A 3,061-nucleotide genomic window follows, 5' to 3' on the forward strand; every position below is an offset into this window, starting at 1 on the left:
TTTATTTTGGCTATCTTCTGGGTTTTGTTCCCTGCTTGGGTGAAGCACTCCCACACTGACGTGCACTTGACTGGCTGTCATTCTGGCTCAAAGACTGAATTAGTTTTGTATCTGATTTATTTCATGGGTGCACACATGTAAATAAATCACTTTGGATACACTGCAGTACAACAGTGACTTGGCGCACAAGGAGCCTCTTCCACTGCAGACTCCTTGCTGGTTATGTTTTTGAGGAGACAGCATGTCAGCCAGGTTCTCTTGATTGGTGTTGGACAGGAACTGATTTCCTCTCAGGGGAGGAACTGCAATGGATCCCATCCCCTGTGGCACAAGCCCTGGACTGGGGGTTTTCTCTTTTGCTCTCTGCAGGGTGTTTTACAGTTGGTCTGTGTTGGACAGATGCTGCACTGTGTCCATGATGGAAGTAGAAATGCTGGCTTGTCCGTTTCGAACAAGTGCAGAGGACTTGGTCTAAATTTCTCTCCTTTTCAGGCTCTCTGCTGCCAGAAGGGTTGACCAGGCCTTTGCTTCAGAGGGAGGATCTTTTATCACCAGGAGTGGAGAACAGATGGTGCTGGTCTCTGGGACCTTTCCATTAAGATCTGTTGGAGGAGTGGGGTGCTTGTTCCAAGACAAAGTCAACAGTAACATCAAAGGATCTAGTCAGGTGAGTGGGTCAGGTGAGTCCCTTTCCATCCAGGAAGAGAGATGGGGCATTTGAGCATAATGAGCACACTGAGTACATGGGGTTTTAATCGGGTACATTTGGGTACTGTCACGATTATAGTCCCCCCTCCTTAAGGGTGCTCCAGCCCTTTCACTTAAGACTTTATTCGGTGCACCTGATTCCTATTCCCAGCCCACCTTAAAAGCCAGGCGCTGACGCTCATCCGGGCTCTGCATCTGGTTTCCGCACCGTGCGAGTCCGGGACCTGGAAGCTCCTGGAAGGTTTTAATCTCTGTTCCCGTTCCTGTTCCCTGTCCGCCGGTTCCGACCCGGCATCTGGTTTTAATTCCGTGTTTTGATGGATCTCCTGGTTTTGGACTTACCCATTTGTTTGGATACTCTCTAAGGATTACTCTTTTGGATTGTTCGCCTCGGCCACACCTCCCACGTGCACCAGCGCACCTAGGACACGCCCCCCCTGTCTTCAGCCCCGTATTCCTGCATGACGTTTCCCCACTTCTTCGGATTGTGTCGTCCGCATAGGGTCCGGAAAGAACTGTTCGTTACAGGTACTACGGGTATATATTGGTTTACTTGGGTACATTCTGGTACATTAGTGTAGACTGCATATCATGTTAAATGGGGTACGTTGAGTATATTGGGCAGGCAGCTTTTGGCGTGTGCACGGGAGTTGCAGCATACAGTGCAGTACATCCTAAAAACTCCATATATTACTCTTGACTTTTATTGTTTTTTACACTTAAAATGGACTTGAAAGACCCTGTTGTCAGAGGAATGTAGGACAATCTGAAAGCCGTGCATTATCTTTAGTTCATTTCACGGAGAATTGAATATTTGAGAATCTTTGATTTTGTAATTTTAACAGTTCTATTTCTTCTCTCAGTGTCCACTCTTTATAAGGCATTGGAAGAGAAGCAAGTGGATCTATGTCCTGGGTAAGCAGGCAAGAACATTCTGGGTTATTTTGTTTGGGTTTGTTGGGGTTGAGGGAAGGGATAAGTTGGTTAGCTGGCTGCTTAGAGAAGGATGAACCTGTAATTTGTAACTTGTGTACTTATGTTGAAATAATGTTTTAAACAAGATAATATAACTGAAGTTCTCCCTTGTGGTAGGAGTCCTGCACCGTGGGGTTTTGCTTTTGCACTCTTCAGGGTGGGTTTCTGTTAGTTTGTCCTGAAAAGGTGTAGCACTGAACATTATGGCGGTTTAGGTCAAAACTGGTGTTGGGAGTGGGAATGTTGGCTGGACCATTTCTGACTAGTGCAGAGGACTCAGTCCAGTTTCTTATTTTTTCTTGAGGTTCTCTGCTGTCTGGGGGATGATCAGGCCTTTGCTGCCAAGGGAGGACGTTCACCAGGACCGGAGCCCAGATGCAGCAGACTGGGTAGTGGGTTCTGTCTGCCAAGATCTGCTCGGGGAATCATGTGCCTGTTCCAATTCCAGAAGCCAATGGACTCACCAGAGGAGCATCAAAGCTGCTTTAGAAGTTCCTAACAACAAAGGCAGAGAAAGGGAGGGAGGTCTTTGGTGGGTTAATTGTGGGCAGGAAAGAGGTTCAGGTGCTATTCATAGTACATCAAGAGTTGCATGAAGCTCTAAGTGAACCTCTGCACACCAGCCTTGTAATGGCTGTTAGGACCATGGCTTGTTACTTCAGCACTTGAGCCACCTGGCAGGGAGGAGACAAAGTGACTTCTAGTGCTGGAATGGAGAAAGAGTTGGCAGTTGGTAACTTTGTAGCTGTTTTGCACATTCTAGGCCATTTGAAAAGCAGAGTTTGAAAGACTCAAAGGTCATGCAATGATTTATTTGCATGGGTGCACACATGTATGTAAATCTTGCATTGGCTGTAGAGTAAAACTGAATTGAGCACATAAGGTAGAAATTAATAAAAGGAAAATTAATTTCATCCACTCACTTGGAAAAGAGGGATTGGTTTAGCTGAGTGCCGCTCTTTTTTGGTACCTGCACAGAAAGCCTTTTGTCATGGGAGGGGATTTCCTACAGAATGAGGTAGGAGAAAGATGGGGGTTGTTTGTTCTGTTTTGTGAGAAGGGATATGTTGTTATGCGGCTTTGTAAATTCTTTGCCAGAAAATGTCCTCCATGTATTGAAAATCTATATTTGTTTTGTTGGTGTGGGATGATTAAAAATGGCTAAATGTACTGAGTCGGTTTTCTTTTGTTTCTTGTATGCTGATTGTGGTTGTACAATGTGCTATATTGAGTTTATACTGGCACTGGACCTGCTTTTCCCTACATTGTTTTATTTAGAAATCTTGCTCCCTAAATTATGTTTCTTTGGTTTTACAATCAATTTTTACTACTGGGGGTTTAGGTCACACTCTTTGGGTACATTTATTTTACATTTATT

The 3,061-nt window shown here is 44.9% G+C and overlaps 1 long non-coding RNA gene across 1 annotated transcript; it reads left to right on the plus strand.

Annotated features, from left to right (window-relative positions):
* Positions 1 to 976: 976 nt before the first annotated feature.
* Positions 977 to 2,853, plus strand: LOC148673880 (uncharacterized). Its single transcript, XR_015936225.1, has 3 exons — positions 977 to 1,236; positions 1,572 to 1,623; positions 1,988 to 2,853. It is a non-coding gene; the product is annotated as an uncharacterized LOC148673880 (long non-coding RNA).
* The last annotated feature ends 208 nt before the right edge of the window (positions 2,854 to 3,061 follow it).

The sequence above is a fragment of the Lepisosteus platostomus genome, chromosome 4 (genome assembly GCF_059453375.1).
Source record: "Lepisosteus platostomus isolate fLepPlt1 chromosome 4, fLepPlt1.hap1, whole genome shotgun sequence".
NCBI classification, from domain to species: Eukaryota; Metazoa; Chordata; class Actinopteri; order Semionotiformes; family Lepisosteidae; genus Lepisosteus; species Lepisosteus platostomus.